This window comes from Meles meles, chromosome 3, assembly GCF_922984935.1.
Source record: "Meles meles chromosome 3, mMelMel3.1 paternal haplotype, whole genome shotgun sequence".
NCBI lineage: Eukaryota > Metazoa > Chordata > Mammalia > Carnivora > Mustelidae > Meles > Meles meles.
This window is the reverse complement of record NC_060068.1, coordinates 64867577-64890684: the sequence shown is the minus strand read 5'-3', so window position 1 is coordinate 64890684 and position 23108 is coordinate 64867577. Positions and strand designations below refer to the sequence as shown.

The following is a 23108-nucleotide window of genomic DNA, read 5'->3' as shown; positions in this document are numbered from 1 at the left end:
GCTGTGAAGTGTGTAAACCTGGTGATTCACAGACCTGTACCCCTGGGGATAAAAATACATTATATGTTTATAAAAAAAAAAATTGGAAGGGGAGGTGAACCATAAGAGACTATGGACTCTGAAAAACAACCTGAGGGTTTTGAAGGGTCAGGGGTGGGAGTTTGGGGGAACAGGTGGTGGGTAATAGGGAAGGCACGTTTTGCATGGAGCACTGGGTGTTGTGCAAAAACAATGAATACTGTTACGCTGAAAAAATAAATAAATTAAAAAAAAAAAGAAAAAGAAAAAAAAAGAATTTAAAAACAAAACAAAACAAACAAACAAACAAAACCAGGGGCACCTGGGTAGCTCAGTGAGTTAAGGGTCCAACTCTTGATCTCAGCTCAGGTCATGACCTCAGGGTTGTGAGATCATCAAGCCCCACACAGGCTCTACACTCTTCAGGGACTCTGCTTGAAGTCTCCCTCTACCCCTCCCCCAGCTTGAGCAGACTCTCTTTGTCTCTAAAATAAATACTTTTTAAAAAAAGAAAAAAGACACAAATTACCAAGATAGCAAATGAAAATGTCACTATTGACCATACAGAAATCAAAAGGATTATAAGACAGCACAATGAACAACTTTATGCTAATAAATCAGACACACAGATGAAATAGAAACATTCTTAGAAAGATGTAAATGACCAAAACTGACTTAAGAAATAATGTGAACACTGTATAGACCTACAATAAGACAATGAATTAGTCATTCAAAATCTTACCACAAGGAAAAGTCCCAAAGACTTCAATGGTAAATAAAAATTAAAAAATGAAATAAAAAAATGAAGTAATACCAATAATTCACAAACTCAGAAAACAAAGGAAAGAAATCTTCCTCACTCTACAATGGCAGTATTACCCTAACAAAGCCAGATATACTACAAGAAAATAAAACAGCAAACTAAACACCTGTATTTAAAAAAGATGTAAAATCAATACCTTAACTCCCAACCTTCAGAAAATAGAAAAAGATCAAGTTAAACACAAAACAAGCAGAAGGAAACAATAAAGACTAGATCTGAGGTAAATAAAAAGAGAAGAGAAAAAAACAGAAAAAAAAATCACTGAAACTAAAATTGAGTCTTTGAAAAGGTGAACAAAGTTGACAAAACTTTAGCTAGACTGAACCCCCCCAAAAACAAGGGATGACTCAAATTATTAAAACTATGAATTAAAGTGGGAACATTACTGACATTAGAGAAATAAGAGATTATAAGAGGATACTATAAACAACTGTATATTATCAAATTATAAAATCTAGACAAACTCCTAGAAAGACACCAAGTGAAATGACTGAAAATTAAAAAAAAAAAAAATTATGCATAGACCTGTAACAAACAGAATGAAAATAATCAGAAACCTTACCACAAAAAGAAGCCAGGGCCAGGTGGCTTTAGTGGTGAATGCTACCAAATATTTAAAGAATTAGCACCAATCCTTCACAAATTCTTCCAAAAAATAGAGGAGGACAGAACTCATTCTCTCAGGTCAGTATTACCCTTGATACCAAAACCAGACAAAAACATTACAAGAAAAGAAAACTATAAACCAACAGTTCTTATGAAAATAGAGGCAAAAATACTCAACAAAATAGAGCCAACTGAATCCAGCAACATGTGAGAAGAATTATACACCATGACTAAGCAGGACTCATCACAGGAATGTAAGGTTTAATCAACACAAGAAAATGAATCAATGCAATACACTTTACTAGTAGAATAAAGAACAAAACTACATGATGCTCTGAACAGATGCAGAGAAGAATGTGTTGAAATCCAATACCCTTTCATGGTGAAAAACACTCAACAAACTAGGAATAGAACCCACAGTTGACCTCATACTTAATGGTTAAAGGCTGAAAGCTTTGCCCCTAACATCAGGAAAAAGACAAGAAGGTCCATTTTTAACTCTTCTATTCAACACTGTACTGGAAGTTCTAGTCAAGGCCATTAGGCAACAAAGTAAATAAAAGGCGTCCAGATTTAAAGGGAAGAAGTAAAAATATCTTTATAGATGACACAATCTCATATGTAGAAAACTCTAAGGAACTCTTTAAAAAAAAAATCCAAAATATTGGAGTTAAATACATTCAGCAAAATTTGTAAAACATCAGACTAATAAACAAAAATCAATTTTATTTCTATATGCTAGCACTGAAGTGAACTGAATTTGAAAAAGTTAGGAAAATAATTTCATTTACAACAGCATCAAGTAGAATAAAATAGTTTGGAAAAATTTAACAAAAGGCGGGCAAAACATTCATTTCATAGTACAAAACCTCATTTCAAAAACCTAACATAGACCTAAATAAATGAAAAGTCCATGTCTTATGGACTGAAGGATATAATAACGTTAAAGCAGCAAAACCTCCTAAATCAACGTACAGAATGAATGCAAACCCTATCAAAATCTCAGATGCTTATTTTGCAGAAATTAACAAACCGGTCTTAAAATTCAGATGGAAATGCCCGGAACCCAGAATAGCAAAACCAGTCTTGAAAAAGAACAAAGAGAAGTCACATTTCCCATTTTTCCAAGCTTACCATAGAGCTTCATAATTAAGACTTAAGGAGAGACATATAATCAATGGAATAGAATTTATAGTCCAGTTTTAAACCCCTGCATGTCCAGTTGATTTTTTTATGAGAATTTCAAGAAAATTCAATAGGCAAAGGTAAGTCTTTTCAAGAAATGTTGGTGAGACAACTTAATACCAACACCCAAAAGAACTGTCAGACTCTTCGATCACAAGATATATAAAAATTAACTCAAAATTGACCAAACACCTAAATATAAGCACTGAAGAATAGAAAATTTTTAAAAGAAATCACTGGTAAGACTCTCCTTGACCTTAGGTTAGGCAACGGTTTCTTAAATAAAACACCAAAAGCAGAATCAACAAAAGAAAAAAACCGGTAAACTGGATTTCATAAAAATTAAAAACTGTGCTTCAAAGGACACCATCAATAAAGTGAAACAATAATCTGTAGAATGGGAGAAAATGTTTGCCAATCAAATATCTGATAAGGGAATAGTATACCAGGACCTATAAAGAACTATTATAGCTCAACAATAAGATGGCAGGTAATTCAATTTTAAAAAGGCAAAGGATTTGAACAGACATTTCTCCAAGGATATAAAAATGGCCAATATGTAAGTTAAATGATGCTCACATTATTAGCTAAAAGTAAATTGAGACCACAAAAGATAACACTTCACAACTCACTAGAACGGCTATAATCAAAAGAAAGACAATAACAAGTATTGGGGAAGATGTGGAGAAACCAAAACCCTCAGAATCTGCTAGTGGGAATGTAAACATCTCTCCCTCATCCTGTCAGTGGGAATACTTAACAGCACTTTGAATTTTGTAATTATTTTTGTAGTATCTCCCTTTAGACTGAAAGCACATGAAAACTCTTTACTTCACTGAAGTGTACTAGTTAGGGCACCAGTCATTCTGTGCTATCTGTAATCACTGATTTGCTTACAACTCCCAATCCATTAAAGTGAATCTTTTTTTTAAGATTTTGTTTGAGAGGGGCACCTGGGTGGCTCAGTGGGTTAAAGCCTCTGTCTTCAGCTCAGGTCATTGTCCCAGGGTTCTGGGATTGAGCCCTACATCAGGCTCCCTGCTCAGTGGGAAGCCTGCTTCCCCTCTTTCTCTGCCTATCTCTCTGCCTACTTGTGATCTCTATCTGTTAAATAAATAAATAAAATCTTAAAAAAAAAGAAAGATTTTGTTTGAGAGAGAGAGAGAGAGGACCAGCAAGTATGCATGTGCTTGCATGAGTGAGGGGGAGGAACAGAGGGAGAGAATCTTTAAGCTGACTCCCCAGTGTGTGTGTGGCGGGTGGGTGGGGGGGGTGCACTGGATGCCATGACCCATGAGATCATGGCCTAGTTGCCTAGTTGAAGCCAAGAGTCCAATGCTTAACCGACTGAGGCACCCAGGTACCCTTAAACTGAATCTTCGTAAGATCGGACTGTGCCTTCTTAATTTTTGCATCTTAGTACCAAATCAAGTGGTACACAAAGGAAGCACAAAAGAGAAGTTAAAGTGTGGTACACAGATTTTTGATGGCGTCCCAGTGTTCTTTGATGGGATTCAAAAGTTCAAAACTGTTTTCATAATAATACGACATATGCCATTCACTAGGTTTGACATTTGTACTAATCATGCAAAAGCAATGATGCCCAGGCCCAGACTGCAGTCCCCAAACTGTGTTAGTTGTATGGCTTTCTATTGCTGTTATAATTACTTCCCACAAATTTACTGTCCGAAAACCACAGAAATACATTATCTTACAGTTCTCTAGGTTAGAAGTCTTAAAATGGGTCTCACCAGGCTAAAAGGAAATGGTCAGGAGAATTGCATTCCTTTCGGGAAGCTCTGAAGAGGATGCATTGTTTTCTTGCATTTGTAGCTTTTAGAAGCTGCTCTCATTCCTTGGCTCATGGCCCACTTCCTTCATTTTCTATTTAGCTCTGTGGGTTGAGTCCTTTTCATATTGGATTACTCTGAATTCCTCTTCAGCCTCCTTCGTCCACTTTTGAGAACCACTGTGATTACACTGGACCGATTTGGATAATCCAGGATAATCTCAATATTTTAAGGTAAACTGATCAGCATCTTAAATTCTTCTTTGTGCTATAACCTAACATAGTCACAGGTTCCAGGGATCAGGATGTAGGCATCTGGGGCAGGGGGGACTTATCCTGCTTACCGTCATATTTTTTCCACAGCTATAATAAAAAGCAAAGCCAGGTTTACTTAGCAATGTCTTCAATGAGGCAGTAAAAATTAGTAATGTTATTAGATCAACCTTTGAGTACACCACACATTTGTTTCAAAATCAACCAATTTGAGCTCTCACTTCAAGGAAAACTTTAGACAGCATTTGTTTTCAATGATGAAATTAGAGTTTTCAAAGCAAAAGTAAGAAGTCTGGAAAATTCACATACTGTCAGATGGACAGATTCCTAATATTTTTAAATTTTCCTGATGAGACTGCAGATAATATCAATAGGATTTTTTGATAACATAATGAAATGCATTATGATTTGGAAGATCAGCTTACCTCAATGAATCAGTATTTGCACATGGCCAGTGCATTATATAAAAAAATCACATGAATGTAAGAGTCATTAAAAATGCAAGATAGACCAAGGACATTTTAAAGTTACAGATTACAAAAAGTTCAGTGATAGGGTTTCAGATATCACATTGTAATTCAACTTTAAGAAACCACCACTTAGGGGCGCCTGGGTGGCTCAGTGGGTTAAAACCTCTGCCTTCGGCTCAGGTCATGATCCTGGGGTTCCAGGGTCGAGCCCCACATCGGGCTCTCTGCTCGGCAGCGAGCCTGCTTCACCCCTCTCACTCTGCCTGCCTCTCTGCCTACTTGTCATCTGTCAAATAAATAAATAAAATCTTAAAAAAAAAAAAGAAAAGAAAAAAAGAAACCACCACTTAGTAAATTTAGGTATAGGATCAAAGAAAAACATTCCACAATTACCTGAAAAGGCCACTAAAATACTCCTTTCTTTTTCAGCTGCAAGTCTGTATAAGTTTGGATTTTGTTCACTTACTTCAACTCAAAACAACATATCACAACAGTGTGAAAAGAAGAGCAGACCTGATGCTTTTTCAGCATCTATTGAGAGTATCATATGGTTTTTGTTCTTTCTTTTATTAATGTATTGTATCACATTGATTGATTTATAGATGTTGAACCAAACTTGCAGCCCTGGAATAAATCCCACTTGGTCATGGTGAATAATCTTTTTAATGTACTGTTGGATCCTATTGGCTAGTATTTTGGTGAGAATTTTTTTTTTTTTAGATCTATTTTACTCAATTTATTTATTTTTTTTCAGCGTAACACTATTCATTGTTTTTGCACAATACCCAGTGCTCCATGCAATACGTGCCCTCCCTATTACCCACCACCTGTTCCCCCAACCTCCCACCCCCGACCCTTCAAAACCCTCAGGTTGTTTTTCAGAGTACATAGTCTCTTATGGTTCGCCTTTGGTGAGAATTTTTGCATCTGTGTTCATCAAGGATATTGGTCTGTAATTCTCTTTTTTGATGGGATCCTTGTCTGGTTTTGGGATCAAGGTGATGCTGGCCTCATAAAATGAGTTTGGAAGTTTTCCTTCCATTTCTATTTTTTGGAACAGTTTCAGGAGAATAGGGATTAATTCTTCTTTAAATGTTTGGTAGAATTCCCCTGGAAAGCCGTCTGGCCCTGGACTTTTGTTTGTTTGGAGATTTTTGATGACTGTTTCAATCTCCTTACTGGTTATAGGTCTATTCAGGTTTTCTATTTCTTCCTGGTTCAGTTGTGGTAGTTTATATGTCTCCAGGAATGCATCCATTTCTTCCAGATTGTCAAATTTGTTGCCACAGAGTTGTTCATAATATGTTCTTATAATTGTATTTCTTTGGTGTTGGTTGTGATCTCTCCTTTTTCATTCATGATTTTATTTATTTGGGTCCTTTCTCTTTTCTTTTTGATAAGTCTGGCCAGGGGTTTATCAATCTTATTAATTCTTTCAAAGAACCAGCTCCTAGTTTCGTTGATTTGTTCTATTGTTTTTTTGGTTTCTATTTCATTGATTTCTGCTCTGATCTTTATGATTTCTCTTCTCCTGCTGGGCTGAGGCTTTCTTTGTTGTTCTTTCTCTAGCTCCTTTAGGTGTAGGGTTAGAGTCCTCAAAAAGTTGAAAATAGAGCTACCCTATGACACAGCAATTGCACTACCAGGTATTTACCCTAAAGATACAAATGTAGTGATCCAAAGGGGCACGTGTACCTGAATGTTTATAGTAGCAATGTCCACAATAGCCAAACTATGGAAAGAACCTAGATGTCCATCAACAGATGAATGGATAAAGAAGATGTGGCATATATACACAATGGAATACTATGCAGCCATCAAAAGAAATGAAATCTTGCCATTTGCGACGACATGGATGTAACTAGAGGGTATTATGCTTAGCAAAATAAGTCAATCAGAGAAACACAACTATCATACGATCTCCCTAATATGAGGAAGTGGAGATGCAATGTGGGGGGTTTGGGGAGTAGGAAAAGAATAAATGAAACAAGATGGGATTGGAAGGGAGACAAACCATAAGTGACTCTTAATCCCACAAAACAAACTGAGGGTTGCTGGGGGGAGCAGGGCCGGGAGAGGGGGGTGGGATTATGAACATTGGGGAGGGTATGTGCTATGGTGAGTTCTATGAAGTGTGTAAACCTGGCTATTCACAGACCTGTACCTCTGGGGATAAAAATACATTATATGTTTATAAAAAAAATTTAAAAATTTAATTAAAATAAAAAGAAACTAAATATAAGAGTCCAAGGGGAAAAAATTTCAAAGAACTTAAAAAGAGTAACAACAACAACAACAAAAGGACAAAACAAAACCAAACAAAAACAAAAACAAAAAAAACCCTCTTTATTAGTAACTTTGGAATTATAAGAATATGTATTCATAATACATTTTAAAAGTTTTATATGGGGCACCTGGGTGGCTCAGTGTGTTAAAACCTCTGCCTTTGGCTCAGGTCGTAATCCCAGGGTCCTGGGATGGAGCCCCACATCAGGCTCTCTGCTCAGCAGGGAGCCTGCTTCCCCCTCTCTCTCCCTGCCTGCCTCTCTGCCTACTTGTGATCTCTGTCTGTCAAATGAATGAATAAAATCTTAAAAAAAAAAAAAAAAGAGCAGATCTGAGAATTCAGCTCTCTTCTTTAAGGCAGACATTAAAGACAACGCAAAAAACATGGAATGATGTCACTCTTCCACAAAAACTTTCTTTGGGAAAATATCATTTTTTAAAAATGCTCTATATGTTAACACATAAGGCTTTATTTATTTGAATTAACTACTTTTTAAAAAGTGAATTTTAATTTATAATATAATAAAGGTAAGTAGATAGAATTACATACATAAAAACTCTTTGAGGTCAGTAGTAATTTTTAATTTTTAAGAGTGTAAAAGCCTCCTAAACTAAAAGTTTGAGAACTGCTGAGGAAGATAAATGATAAAGTCCCAGGAAGGTCATGATCAGATAAAAGTTCATCAAAGGAATAAGCTTAGGCAGCCTCACTGATACCAGGGTAGAGAAGGTCACATAAGAAGAGGGCATGGAAGGAGGGCTCCATATACAAAGAGCCCCAAACTCTTTTCCAGTCAAATCTGTGGTTAGCAGACAGAGCTCACCCCTGAGGAGCTAAATAGCCCACAGGCATTTTTGAGAGCAGTTATGGATAAAAAATGAAATAATTGATGCTTTACCAAATTACAAAGGAATAAATTATCACCTGGATTATACAACAAATTTCCATTTAAAAATATTATTTAGTGAACTGAAGTCTAAAAAAAACAAGGAACATGGGTAAAGAATGTCATGACAATGAAACAAAGAATAATATTCACTGGTATTAGTAAAAACTAAGACTTCTTCAGTAGCATGCACTTCAAAATAGCTCGTATTACTCCTCAGTTTAAATTAGGTAAACTTCAGACTTACACTGTTGGATTAGCTGCGTTCCCCAAAGGGAAAATGGAAAGTAATTTCAGGCGATATGGCATGGCTGCTAACTGCTAGAAACAACTTCAGCTGTACAACCTCTCTGAATGGTCAGAGTCAGAGAAGAGCCTTTTCAGTAAATCTTAGCAAGCAAATAATCTAAGTGACAGAAAAGGATGGCCATATTAACCAACTAGAAAATAGAGTAATTATATCCCCTAAATAGAGCAAACAACAAGTCTTTTCTTGGAAGCATGATGAAAAAGAGCCCTAAATTTAGATTCCTAAGACCTTTTGGCTCAAGACACACGTTTCACGAGTTATCTGGGCAAGTTAAAATACCTCTTTAATCTTCATTTCCTCATGTAGGGTATGAAAGTTAGTCTAAATCTCTTGCTTTAAAATTCGACTCTAATTCACAGTAACAAACACATTTTATATTCAAGTCCTAAAGCCACTTTACATCTAAAATAAAAATGCAGGCTAGTTGTCACCAAATTGATGGATTATAACCTGCCATTTGAAAAGTACCAAATTGACTGATGTCTACAGTTGCTTATTAAGAACAACAAAAGAGTGTAGAGGTGACCTAGTAAAGCATAATATCATGATCTTTTTAACTACAGAATTATCTTTGGGGAGGAAGAAAAATGGATATTCACATTTGGGCTAATGTTTAAACTATGGACATTAACATTACTCAGGTTTTGGGGATTTTGTATTTACTGGCTGCCTGAATTTAGAAATGTAAACAGCATATTGTTTACCTCATGTCAAAAATCAGTTGCTTAGGTAATGTTTAATTTCTAACTGTTATTTGGAACTTTTGGTTGCTTAGCTGCTCTCTGGCAAACAAAAGTATACTACAAAATACAAGAAGTTATTCATCTAAGAACATGTACCTCTGAGACTGTACCTTTCTTAGAAGTTGGGGCAAGCAGTAAAAGTCTAGAGTTGAAACTGAAACACACCTGTGAATGTTAGCATGTGACAACTACTAGTTATTTTTATTAACAGTTAACATGATATTGAGCACTGTGGAAGTATGGGATTCCTCTAACAGATGATTTTGAGACACTTATTCCCCGTTGGCTCACTGAAGCTTTTCTCGAATGGTGTGGCAGTTTGACATTCTTTTCACTTTCTTTCACCTCTCCCTTTCTCCTTTCCTCCTCTTCACAGGTTGTCTGACCTGCATTGAGGCCTGGAGGCACTTCCATCCTGTTCTTGCTTCCTTCTCTTTTATCCTTCACAGACCTTTCCCCCAGTAAGCATCTAGCACATCTAATCCCCTCTTAGTATCTGCATTTCTAGGAATCTGAGTCAACAAAGAAAGCGTTTACAAGTCCAACCACCTTATTAAACTGTATGCATCATTATTTAATCTTCACACAAGGCTTATGAACACCTTATTACTATTTCCGTTTTACAAATAAGGAAACAAACACTAAGAGCAGAAAAGTAACTTTCCCAGAGTCACACAACTAGTGACAGACCTAGGATTTGAACTGTTTGACTTCACAGTTGGAGCCCCAGACCTTATTTTGCTTCTTTTTTTTTTTTTAAAGATTTTATTTATTTAATTGACAGAGAGAGAGAGATCACAAGTAGGCAGAGAGGCAGGCAGAGAGAGAGGAGGAAGCAGGCTCCCTGCGGAGCAGAGAGCCCGATGCGGGGCTCGATCCCAGGACCCTGAGATCATGACCTGAGCCGAAGGCAGCGGCTCAATCCACTGAGGCACCCAGGCGCCCCTTATTTTGTTTCTTTTAAGTAGGATCTATACCCAGTGTGCAGCCCAACACAGGGCTCAAAATCACGACCCTAAGATCAAGTTCTGAGCTAAAATCAAGAGTTGGACACTTAATCGACTGAGCCACCCAGGTGTCCCCCACCTTATTTTAAAGCAATTAGGTTATATTAGCCACAACAAAACTAGACAAATCCCTAATAACATTTTTCTGATGCCTGTGTGCTTTCACACACTATCAAACTTAATTCTAATAAATTCGTAAACTTGATAATACCACTTGACAAATGAACAAATTAGGGCTCAAAGAACGTAAGTAACTCTTCCCAGAACATACATAAGTCCATGAATTTGAGCTTATATGCGTGTCTTCTCTGAATTTAGGTACTTTACATTATACTGCTTTTCCTAATTAATCAAAATGACGCTGTCTTTTGTCTGTTAGTTTTAGCTAATTTTCTTGAGGATGTTATTCAGCAAAGAATCCACCAAATGATTTAAACAGCTAGGTATGTTTCATAGACATACACATTACAGACACACTATTAGCAATTTATTTCCTGAGCTACCTCTCTCCTTATCTACTTGTTCTTTAACCAAATAGCTGGAGCACTGGTTCAAAACCTGTCTCCAAAAACATATCAGCAGTTGAGCCTGGGAGGCAGTGTTCTTTTCATAGAGGCTTTCATTTCCATTTCTTTCATTTTCCAGAGGCTTTTTAATATTACTATGCTGATTTTTACCTTCATCCTTGATTCAACTGCAGTCTTTCGACTGTACCACTCAAACACTTTCCTTAACCAGAATCACCTGATGTGATGAGGTGAGTCAGAAGTCTGCAGATTCATCACTTCTAATGATTAATTCCTGGTTGTTTCCCAGCTTCTAAAAAGGAACAACAGCCTCGCAGTAGTCGGCAGTATGTCAGTCAGAGCCGGAGGTCTGAAGTAACTCAGCGCTGTTCTCAAATACTGAAAGGCAGGTGAGGCATTTGTTTGTTTGTTTTGGTGGTGGTGTTTGCTTTTTTCCCCTGTAGATAAGGCACGTGGAAGATTTTTCCAGAAGGGGCAATACTGGGACTCTGGCACCAGCAGGTCAGGAAGAGGAGAGCCAGGACTGACCCTGTCATGGAGGTCCTGGAGCCACTTGTGGGAAGAGAAAGCCAAGTGTCCCTTATCCAATCCACAGTGTGACTTCAGATAGGGAAAGTGGTGCTTAAAGAGGGGCAGGTAGCTGCTCAGAGTCACAGAAAGGGACAGGGGCCATGGAGAAAACAGGAGGACCTCACAGCCTAAGAGAATCCCCACCCCCAGCCAAACCAAAACCCTAGCGCCATCTCCACTAGGTGTCAGTGCTCAGCCCCCACCTTATCAGAACAAGGTGTTTATAAACCAATCCCCCACGTCCTCTCAGAGTGGAGCCCCAGAAATGGGAAGCTAGATGGCCCCTCAGGGTCCTCTCCTATTTTTGACTGGGCCTGAACCGAGTCACAGGCGTCGATTCAGTAGGAAGGAAAGGATTGCTCCCTAATCAGATGAACAGACTAGGGGGAGGGCTAGTAGGCAGGTGCTGAGCTGTGGCTGGAGTAGAATCATGGGCAATTTTTCACTTCTTTTTCCTTTTAGCTTTGTATATTCTCAAATTTTAAACAAAACACCTTTGGGGTTAGATTCTATAAGGTCCCTTCCAGCTGTAAAATCCTCTGACTTTAACTGACTCTCAAGTATTACTCTGAATATTTGAGAAATGATCCTCAGAAAAAAATTTCCCCGAGTATACATCTAGTTAGATGAACTAGGATTAAAATTCAGTTGGAGGCAGTATAGCAGAGTGATTATGATAGTGGCCTCTGAAGTGAACAATGGTTGACATCACAGCTCTGGCAATTAATGACTGGTAACAGAACGATTTACAAAGTATATCTTTTCTCATCTGTAAAACGAGGATAATAATACTTACCCTATAGTTCTGTGAGGATAAAACACTACATAGCAGAGAGTAAGCAATAATCAATACTAGGTATTCTCTTATCTCCTATTTCACTGTCTAGTTTTCTTTGCAGGTGACCACATACCATTTTATGGATGACTATAGAGTGGACATTACATTTCAGCATCAAAGTGAGTAACGATAAGTATGCATTGATTTATATGGTAAAACCCTTTTTTAAAAATGCATGTACAAATACTTCTCTATGGGTAAATAACATTTTAAAAAGTAATCATGATTCCTTCAACTAATGTTTATTGAGACCCTACTATATGCCAGACAGAGCTAAATGCTAGATATGAGATAATGAACAAAACAGATACAATCTCCATCTTCATAAGCACTGAAATTTGACTGAAAACAAATCATCCCTGAGATCTACCTAGGGGATAGGTAAAGCAAACATCTTTCAGACAGTGAAGTTGATAAATGTAAAAAAAAAAACACATCGGTGTTTGAGACTAGCTATACATAATATACTTGTGTCTATACAAGATACACTTTATAAATTGTTATTTATAATACATAAATAGTATTATTTTAATGAAATTTTATTCTCATTTATTCTCAGGCAAAATAATTCCCTGGAAATTAGGCTATTTCTGTTTCTCTATATAAAATAGAATACTGAAATGGGTATGTTTAATTAAGAATACTCCCTTAAAATGTGTGATAAGCACCATCTGTCTGAGGATCACAAGAATGAAATATAACAGTTTTGCTAATAACCAGTAAATAATAATTCCTTACAGGCATTACGAAGTTCAATTTTTATTAAGTTCTCATTCACTCATTTTTTTCCTTCATACACATCATACGTGTGTGTGTGTGTGTGTGTGTGTGTGTGTGTGCGTGAGATGTGCCTGCAAAGCTGACTAAAGAGACATCTGATATTCTGGACTTAGAGTCACCTATACACTGATGGTCTTGAGATTATTTATATTTGTTTGAGTGATGATGATAAAACTGGGCAAGAAAAATTGGATTGTTCATATGTCAAAGTTACCTTGTGGTAATATCTTAAATACTTAACACATTCCTTAATTCTTAACACATTAACTTAAGGAATTCCTTAACCCATTAACACATCCCTAAAATTACTTACTCAAGTTTTGCTATACATTTGACTTTTGAATGTGACCTATTACCTATCCAGTTTCACCTGTTTGAAAAGAATGGTTCATGTTAGGGATATTTGAGTATAAAGAAGAGTAAAAGGAGCCAAAGTTTGGAGTCCAGTCGACTGTGTTCAAATCTCAGTAGTGTCAATTATATAATTTTTTAGAATGTCTTTCAGTCTCAGTCATGTTTTTGAGTCTCAGTACAAAATGTTTGCAAAATAGGGGTAACGTGATTTTTTCTTATAGGACAGTAGTAACTTTAAGGAATGTAAAGTGCCTGGCAAACTATAGCTATGTTTGTGGTATTAGTTGTTGGCTGTGTTAATTTGAAAGAACAAGAATCAAGAGCAAGAATACAAAAAAAAAAAAAAAACAAACCCTGCCTCCCTTAAATTATTTATAATCCTTTCAACCAGAGAAATAACACAAGATTAAATAAACATGGCAAAATTAAAGGACCAAAGGAGATTATAAAAGTTGGCTGAACTATTATCCAACAAGATTAGAATATCAATGTGCTGTCCTCAATATGCTTGCATTACTCAAAAGGTAACAAGGAATTGGACTAATGCATCAGGGGCTTTAAACTGAACACACTCCATTTTTCTTCATGGTACAGTAATTTCCAGAACTCTTTTGGAACTGGCTTTTTGGGGATCAAAATGAGCTGCCTTTGAGGCAGCTTTGAGGCAGCTTTGAGACCGTGTGATGATTTAAATATAAGGTGGAGTGGGAAAACTACTTACCTGAAGAAACTGCATTACACAAGAGAAATAGCCACGGTTCCCTACATCGCTTAAATCTTCGCTTGAAAGAACACATTTTCTCACATTATTCCTCCATCCAAAGCAATATTCTCCATGAAAGTATTGTGGTTACCTCAGACTTTCCTCCCAAATTCTCCTGAATCCTTCATTAGCTAGGAAACCTGGAGCAGAGCATGAGCACTCGTTCTGAAAGTGCATCTACTTCTTGACCACAGGTTTCCAAAAGCTAAAACGTGTACGTAAAGCCCATTAGCTCAGGTAGTGAGGAAAACAAAGCCCCTTCTTACCCAGTTGAAAGAGCGGCCGGAACGTTTAATTCTAAACATGAACGACTCCCTCATCCCACGTGTGAAATGTTTGTAAAAGGCGCGACGCAGGTCAAGGGAAATAGTACTCAGGACAAGGATGGTAAAGTAGCTCTCGGGAATCAAGGGTGACTAAACCCTGCCAATGGGAGAGTAATGACACCCCTCGAACACTGGAAAAAAGACTCGGTACTACAAGTCGCGGTATATGTGGTCTTCGCCTCACTTGGGGATCGGACGTCGAGTTCCAAGTTGGAGACGGACAATGCTATCGCAGAAGGCGGTAAGCCGGAATCCCAGGGCCTTTTCCAGCAGCAGAGGGTCAAGAGTTATGGGGCTGGATGCAGACTCCTCCCGGTTCTACCCTCTCCCGCTCACTTCTTGGTCCGGCCGAGACGCTACACGGCGCCCCGACCGGCCGGAAATATCAGGCCGAAGAGGCAACGTAGAAAAATCACTTACCAGTCTCCCAAGTCTGGTGTAGATCTAGCAGGAGCCTGGCCCGCCCGCCAGAATCCAACCAGGCATCCGCTCAGACCACCCTGACGACGGCTCGAGAGCGTCGCTGACAACCACCCGGAAATGGTTCAATAGCTTCCGGGGCCGCCTAGCGCGCGGCGGGAAATTATTTCCCAGAGCCCGGATTAGTGAGGCTGCGAGTGCTGCAGCGGCAGTCGTCTCCCCAGTCACCACCGCCACCCGAGGGAAACATCCCAGACTCTCCGGCAGGGAAGGTAAAGGGCCTCAGCTCGGAAGACAACAGTGTACCCTGACTTTCTGGGGTTGTTTCCTCCATGCCCCCGAAGTTTCTGCGGCTCCCGGTTTTGAGATTGGGAAAGGGTTGGGGTTGAGCGCCGGCGGTGCCCGCTTCTGCCTTCTCAGCCACCGTTCGTTCCCACTGGCCCGGACTAGCTGAGCTCTGCGCCCGCGTTGGTGGGCTGCGGTTGCAGACCCCGCCCCGCCCCGCCCTTGCCGCGGCTGGGACTGCAGCCGAGCGTCTCTGCAGTGCAGGCTTGAGCGGCTTCCCCGCCTCCTGTTTGCGCAGCTCCGCAGGTCGATCCCCTGCCAGGAAGGCGCTAGGCCACCCGCATCTCCCGTTTCCATAGAACCGACTGGGACGCTTCTCGCGGAGTCTCTTGGCTGCTTTACATAATTTAGCGTCAGTGCAGGTGGCTGGGATCCCCTAGGCCCACCTACCGTGACGGGGAATATAGTGTCATTCTTTTCTCCCTAGCAGATTTTTTTTTTTTTTTTAACATACCCAAGTGGTAATGATTATATCTGCGGCTACTGTATGCCTTTAAACATGCACACACACTTTTCCTTAAAGAATTAGGGTGTATGCTCCTGGGGGTTATAATGTACCAGCTGCCTGAAGGCAGGGAACAAGACTAAGTGATTATCCTGAGATTTCTTCCGTTTCCAAAGCCTCTGATTAAATATTGAAAAAAAAAATTGATTTGTCACGGATACTCCCTATCAGGATTTGACCCAGAAATGAGATGGAGCTTGGTTTTGGAAGCAACAAGCTCTTTTTTAGACGAGTGACTATCCTATCCCTACTCCCCAATTTTTTTTCGTTGAGACCTTAAGAATGAAAATTTAAACTGAATTTACAGCATACGTATCTTATGACAGAATGCCTTTAGAACTTTTTGGTTTATGTCGTTATGTTATGCCTCAGTTTCTAGAAGTATCTATTGATATGTAGGATGGTCCCGTTTTAGGGAACATTGCAGGTGTTCGGTACATAAGTTGAGTGTTGGGGTGGATTTTTATAAGGGAATTAATTTGATTAAGTTTAACTTAAAGAGAATTCTTAATTTAAATGAGCCAGGATGTTTTAAATACTTGAATATATAAATTGTGGAGACAGCCTTGGATAATACAAGTGAGCCCTCTTTAGATCTGATTTACATTTTCTAAATCCCTGGTTTTTTTTCACCTTACTGATTTGGGTTCAATTGTATGATTTAATATTTTCTTTAATATTTTCCCTAGAGTAGAAAGCATAAATCATGTGAAACAGCCATTGAAACTGTGGTTAAAGGTGGTTACTTTTCATAACCAAAATTCAAACCTTTTATGATTTCATAACAGTATGCACAGTCTTCAGTAATGTCTGAAAACAATTTTTTTTTTTTTTTTGGAAACCAATAGTATAGCATTATTAACTAGACAGTTTTTCTGATTATTCTAAGATAGTCTTTTCAGTGCTTAAACAATAACTGTTTATAGATAAGGTTCATAGACTGAATAATAAAATCTAAAAGTGAAGAACCCTGTTTCTCAATAATATAACTATAATGGAATATTATGTGACTCTTATTGACTCCATAAATATGTTAATGAAGAAGGTATGCTGCACAATGTAGTATGTACTATTTTTAATCTAAGGACATGTTACTGCTTTAAAGTAAAATATTACTGAAACTTTTAAGTTAACTTGGTTTTTACTTTCTTTATATTGAAATTACTTTGATGTAGGCTGTTTTGTTACTCTTGATGAAGTCCATATGAATTAGTCTAATGAGTAATTCATACAAGATGCATTTTGAGGGGAAGACAATGAACATTTCCTTTTTTTTTTTTTCCATAAGAAATGGCACTCTTTTTTTTTTTTTAAGATTTTATTTATTTGTCAGAGAGAGAGAGAGACAGAGAGAGAAAGATCACAAGTAGGCAGAGAGGTAGGCAGAGGCAGAGGGAGAAGCAGGCTCCCTGCCGAGCAAGGAGCCCAATATGGGACTCGATCCCAGGACGCTAGGATCATGACCTGAGCCGAAGGCAGCCGCTTAACCAACTGAGCCACCCAGGCGTCCCAAGAAATGGCACTCTTAAGATAATTCCTAAAAATACTTTGAAATTTTAGACATTAATTTTATAATGATGTTTAAATATTTTCAGTAATATTGCTTTTCTAAATATCTCCTCACCCTCATAGTAGATCCCTTTACCTGCAGTGTATTTTTCTCTTGCACTAGCTAAAAATAGATTACTTAATAAAATTATAATGTTAAAAATATTAGACTAAATTCTGAAATTTAAGCAAAGTGATATCATAGAAAAGGCATGTAACTTTTGCAGAAACAGGCAGGTCTTTGCACTGAACCTTGATTTCACTATTTTGCTAGCTATGTTTCCTTGAGCTAGTTTCTTAATAGCTAAGATTCCCCAGTATCCTCATCTGTATAAGAAGGGTAAATAGCACTTAAATTGCCTGTAAGGAAACAAACTAACATGTATGCCTAGACCATAGTAGGTCCTCAACAGAAGTGAACTCCTGCTTTTTCAACCTTACATTCTTATGCTCCTAAGAAGTAGTTAAGTAATACAAAGTTCCTAATACAAACTTAAAGCAGATTTGACTTTCATCCCCTATGGCTAACCAACATAGACTGTCTAGCCATTCTTTTTTCCCTGAACATTTTGTTCATCTTGCTTCCTTTTTTTTTTTTTTTCAAGATTTTATTTATTTGATAGATAGAGATCACAAGTAGGCAGAGAGAGAGGAGGAAGCAGGCTCCCTGCTGAGCAGAGAGCCCAATGCAGGGCTCCTTCCAGCACCCTGGGATCATGACCTCAGCCGAAGGCAGAGGCTTTAACCCACTGAGCCACCCAGGCGCCCCTCATCTTGCTTCCTTAAGGGGCCCTTTGTCCATAAAAGTAGCATCTCCAGTTCAGCCTGTTCATTGTATGTTCCTGGATAGATTGAATGCTTCCGTAAGTCCTCTTAGCCTGTGTCATTTTTGGCTGCAACTGCTCCATTTTCTCCCTCCGCTCAGAGAGACTGAGCATGACTGCTCCTTCCCCAAACAAATAATGCCATTGAAGTAAGAGCATCCCTCAGGTCTCTCCACTGAAGACCTCAATCAAATAACCACACACACACACACACAGAGAGAGAGAGAGAGAGACACACATATACATATTCCGTGTTTTTAAAGGATGAGGCAGGAAACGGACACTACATCTTTAAGAAAAAAATTCCAAAGACCAGCTGAATGAAATTAAGCTAAGCGAAAGGCCTAATTTGGCTCCTAGGCCAGGAGGGTACAGAATTCCTAAACTCCACCTGCTGTTTCAGCATTCAGAGCCCCCAGTTCACTCTATATGAATATGGTGATTTGTATCTACCTTTTGCAGTATTGGGTAAAACAGTGATCCAACACTTTGACCCTTTTCACTTATTTACTTTCCCAGTTAAATGCTTTAGATAAGAGAAACCATGAAAATCTTAAAATTCTTGAATTCAAAGCAGCAATATTGATTGTGTTTAATGGTTGATATATCTTTTCAAGGAAAGGGGTCTTATGAAAGGTGATTTTCTGTAGGTTTAAAATCAAAATAGTTCACTAGCATAACGTTAGAAACCATTAGTTTTCAACCTGGTGGCCTTGAAACAATGAAGAATTTTCACTGGAATGGAAAAATGATCACAGTGTAATTTTAAATAAAATTAAGATACAGAACTATATAATAATGTCAATTTTGTGATGTATGTTTTTTCACACACATACATAAAATGTTTAGGTCATACCCCTCCCCCTGCCCCCAGATGTTAACAATGGTATTAATGGGTGCAGGGATTACAGGTGATTTTAATCTTTCTATATACTTAGTATTTTTTAAATTTTCTATAATCATGGATTAATTACATTGACAGTAAAAGTTACTTTAGGGAAACTTAGTTCTTAAATGCAAGTAAATAATTTTTTCAATAAATCCTTTATTTTAGCTATCAGCATACAATTTATGGGGTGCATTATGTTTTCAAAGTCCTGTGAAGTCCTATGGCTGATCATAAAATCACTTGTAATACAGAGTAGCTAATACAGAGTAGCATATCTTACCACAAACCTTGTTAAGCATCCCTGCCTCTGTTTTTTGCAGCAGTTTCTTCCTGCAGTCAGGAAGAAACTTTTATTCTCCCTCCTGAACCAGACTTTTGCATTCATCTCTATTCCTGCCTCTAGTTTTCCCTGACTTCTCTTTTCAACATACTCTGTGTGTCATATTCAAATATGTTCCAGCTATGTGTCATATTGTAAAGAACTCATAGGACCTAAAAAGCTAGTACATAATAAAATGTTCTTAATTATGATGAGTGCTATAGGTTTATTTGCATTTCTAACTAGCACCAACTGCAGAGGAATTTCAGGCATCAGGGATAGGCCCATGTGGGAGATATTTTGGGAAAGTCCACACCACAGAGACAGTTGCTTTCTTTGCATAAATGCCAGCTCTGTTCACAGTCATTATATCCTTAGTTGTGTGTATTGTATGGTTCGAGGTAAGTAACTAAATATTTTTTTAATTACTACAACATTTTAAAAATTACTACAGAAGCATTTTCTTGTAACTAAGAATCTAGTATATAATTTTTCACTTTTTGACAGTAAAGATAAAACCTTTAACTTTAAATGAATGCTTTCGTTTTTGTTTTTGTTGTGCTGGATAGTATGTTCTGATGAATGCCTGAAGGAACGCCCCCTACAAGTTCTAAAAAAGTTAGAATTGCCCTAGAAATACCAATGATAGAATTAAATTGCAGTGTTTTTACTTACTTTCTTGTGCTAGAAGAGTTCTAACAGTTAGTCCTTGATCCCCATATCCCAGGATATATCATACATACAAAACTTGACCCTATGTATAAGGACTTTGAATTGTTGGGAGTCATTAGAAGTATTAAACCATATCATAATAGTGCTCTCTTTGGATTGGTTGGCATATCATGCAGTTGTTCCTTGTTTTCCTAATCCTGTAGAGTCATAGGAAGAACCAGTATAGTTATAAAAACCTCTCAGTTTTATAAGTATAAATTACCTATGTATCTCTATTTCTGTATTTACAGCTATTAGTTTTTTCATATATATATGAATTAGATCTGTTTGTAAGTTATATATATATGTATATATATGAATTAGATCTAGCTTGTAAGTTTGTCATAGGATGTGGTATTAAAAAGTACTAAGTGTATTGTAAACTGTTATTTGAAGTAGATCATTTGATTATAAGATGCTATTTGATTAGGTTAGATTAGGTTAATGGAATTTTTTTTTTTTTTTTTTAAGAGATTGTGCTACGCGACATCTGGGTAGCTCAGTCAGTGAAGCATTGCCTGTAGCTTAGGTCATGATCTCAGTGTCCTAGGAATCAAGCCCCACATTGGGCTCTCTGCCCAGCGAGGAGCCTGCTTCTCCCTTTCCTTCCTGCTCCTGCTCTCTTTAGCTATCTCTCTCAAATGAATAAATACAATCTTTTTAAAAAAAAAAAAAAGGAAAGAAAGAAAAGAAACTGTGCTGGTTATTGTGTCCTATCACTGGGATTCACGGTTCTATAAAAGTTTAGCCAGTAGCCCAGTTTTTCTGATAAACTTGGGAGTAAATGCCCTATATTGTGTTTGTTTGTTTAAAGATTGATTGACTGATTGGAGAGAAAAAGTGTGTATGGGAGGGGCACAGGGAGTGGGAGAGAATCCCAAGCGGACTGCTCAGGAAGCTTGGAACCCAACAGGGGGCGGATCCCAGGACCCCTAAATCATGACCTGAGCCAAAAACCAAGAGTCAGCCATTTAACCAGTGTGCCACCCAGGTGCCCCTAATTTGTTTTTAGTATTTGTATTTGCATAATTTTTGAATCAGGACATTCCTGTTATTTCACCTTTATTTCTTCCCTTTCCTCTTATTTAGTTTCATAATAAAACTTGCTCAGAGGAAAGAAATTGCATTTAAAAGGCTTTCCTGATTTCTACTATTAAGCACAGGTGCTCCTGCTTTCATTTTACTGTGGACTCTTGCTTTGACAGAAAATGCTGTTAAATATACAAAGTGGGTGGTTTATTTTTATCATAAAGACAATGTGATTTAAAATAAAAAGTTTACATGATACACATACAAATCACTTAATTTATACATCAAAATGTATTAAAATGTCACTAATAATAAACAAATTGTAATATAGCTGTTCATTAACATGATCTAAAACAGGAATATAGTATGATGACTTTTTTCCCTTTATAGTCCTATACAAGATACATTAAGCAGAAGAATAAAATTTAAAGAACAATCTTTAAAACTTTCTGGATGATAGTATTACTGTAATTTTTTTTTCATTGCTTTCTCTATATATTCTGATTATTTAAAGTAGTTTCTGTATGTTAGTATTTTAGAGTAGCAAGATAGGCAAGTTTTTACTTTTTTTTTTTTTTAAGACTTCATTTGTTTGAGAGAGTGCACATGGGTTGGGGGGCACAGGAAGGGGAGATAGGGGCAGAGGGAGAGAGAGAATCCTAAGCAGGTTCTATGCCCAGCCCAGAGCCCAATTCGTTTAATCTCCTGACTTGAGCTAAAATCAAGAGTTGGACACTTAACCAACTGAGCCACCCAGGTTTCCCAAGATTTTAGATTTTTAAAGCTAATTAAAACGTTTTTTGGCAACATTTCTTGAAATAGCCTATGAAATAGCTTTTGAAACTTTAAGATATATGGATAAAATAAATGTAGTAAGTAATATAAATATGGTTAAAACACTTGTGTGCCTCTGATAAAAGTGGCTTTCAAGAACTATAAAAACAATTAGATTACCTTTCCATTAGAATACCAAGATGATATTCACAGCTATGTTGAATTTCACTTATCTAGTATTTCTTGAAAGACCTACCATTTTCTTTATTTTTTAATTCTTTATTTTCTTAAATGTTTTTATTTAAATTACAGCCAACTTAAAGTGTAGTATTGGTTTCAGGTGTACAGTATAGTGATTGAGTACGTCCATACATCACCTGGTGCTCTTTAAGTGCACTCCTTAATCCCCATCACCTATTTAACCCATTTCCAGATCCTTTCCCTGTAGTAACCAACAGTTCTCTATAGTTGGGAGTCTTTTTCTTAGTTTGCCTCACTCTCTTTTCTTTTCCCTCACCCCTTGGCTTATTTATTTTGTTTCTTAAATTCCACATATGAGTGAAATCATATGGTATTTGTCTTTTTCTGACTGACTTCTTTCACTCGGCATAATGCTCTCATTCATCTCATTTCCAATGGCAAGATTTCATTCTTTCTGATGGCCAAATAATATCCCATTCTGTGTGTGTGTGTGTTTATATATTTCTATATATTTTTTTGTATATATACCGCATTCACTTATCAGTCGATGGATACCTAGGCTGTTTCCAAAATTTGGCTGTTGTAGACAGTGCTGCTGTAAACATCAGGGTGCAAGTATTCCTTTGAATTTTTTTTTAATTCTTTAGATTTTTTTTTAATTCTTTAGATTTTAATTCTTAGATTTTTTTTTAATTCTTTAGATTTTAATTCTTTAGTGATTCCTGGATCATAGGGTAGTTCCATTTTTTACTTCTTGAGATACCTCCATATTGTTTACCATAGTGGTTTCACCCATTTCCATTCCCACCAAGAGAGCAACAGGTTCCCCTTTCTCCACATCCTTGCCAACACCTGTTGTTTCCTGTGTTTATTTTAGCAATTCTGACAGGGGTGAGGTGATATCTCCTTATAGTTTTGATTTGTATTCCCTTGATGATCAGTTATGTTGATGATCTTTTCATGTGTCTCGTGGCCATCTGGAAGTCTT

General features: G+C 37.4%; 2 protein-coding genes across 6 annotated transcripts in view; one reads left to right on the top strand and one right to left on the bottom strand.

Moving 5' to 3' along the window:
• Positions 1-15078, bottom strand: part of KIAA0825 (KIAA0825 ortholog) — a 426841-nt gene extending 411763 nt beyond the window's left edge. Inside the window, exon 1 of one of the 3 annotated variants that reach the window (XM_045999247.1) lies at positions 14976-15078. The gene's annotated coding sequence lies outside the window, so the exon portion shown is untranslated. Of the gene's footprint in view, positions 1-4383; positions 4452-14975 lie in introns of those variants that run through there. The other 2 variants (XM_045999248.1, XM_045999249.1) reach the window with 2 other exon arrangements.
• Positions 15079-15139: 61 nt separating this feature from the next.
• The window catches only part of SLF1 (SMC5-SMC6 complex localization factor 1), an 83764-nt gene continuing 75795 nt past the window's right edge, over positions 15140-23108 (top strand). For all 3 annotated transcript variants that reach the window (XM_045998897.1, XM_045998898.1, XM_045998896.1), the window contains exon 1: positions 15140-15247. The gene's annotated coding sequence lies outside the window, so the exon portion shown is untranslated. The remainder of the gene's footprint in view (positions 15248-23108) is intronic.